The sequence below is a fragment of the Passer montanus genome, unplaced genomic scaffold (assembly GCF_014805655.1).
Source record: "Passer montanus isolate IOZ18808 unplaced genomic scaffold, ASM1480565v1 scaffold175, whole genome shotgun sequence".
Classification (NCBI taxonomy): Eukaryota; Metazoa; Chordata; class Aves; order Passeriformes; family Passeridae; genus Passer; species Passer montanus.
Window position 1 is genome coordinate 56,417 of NW_024364826.1, and position 692 is coordinate 57,108.

Genomic DNA, 692 nt, shown 5'->3' on the forward strand with positions numbered 1-692 from the left:
AGGAGTGATTTTTTGGCTGATTATAGCATTTTGCATGGGGTTGGGGTGCTCAAGAATGATCTGAAAGACATCAGAAGCTCTGCTGCCTTCTGTTCCTGGAGCAGCATCCTTCTCCAACATCACTTTTTGTAATCAGTACACAGAGCTGGATGACCACTAAAAAAAAAAAAACAACCCAAAACAAAAAAATCCCCCCCCAAAACCCTAAACAACAAAACCAAACAACGACAAAAAACCCAAACAAAAAAAGCCAAAACCCCAAACAAACAAAACAAAACAATAACAAACAAAAAAAGCAAATAAGGGAGCCAAGGCTATGTTAAAAACACCCCTACACAGCAACTCCTCTCCATGTGTGAGAGCCAGAAGCCAACCACCCACGACATGAGAGGTATGAGTCGTGTTTGTTATTAAGCTCCTCAGGGGCACTAGGAAATTTTACTAATGAGAGTGATCGCTGATTAAAAAAATAAAATAGCAGTGGTGACTCTTCCTTTCTCCAAGTGTTCTGTTTCATTGTCTTGACTGTATCTTGGCTAATTCTGCTCAACATTTAGAGGCTGGGGAGTCTGGGAATAAAGAAACTTATCTATCCCTATGCCAGTGAGTGCCTCAAACCATGTTCTTTTCCCATGCTTAGGAGGAAAATTAGAATTGTTTTCCAAGTAGAAGTGTGAAACAATAATCTAACA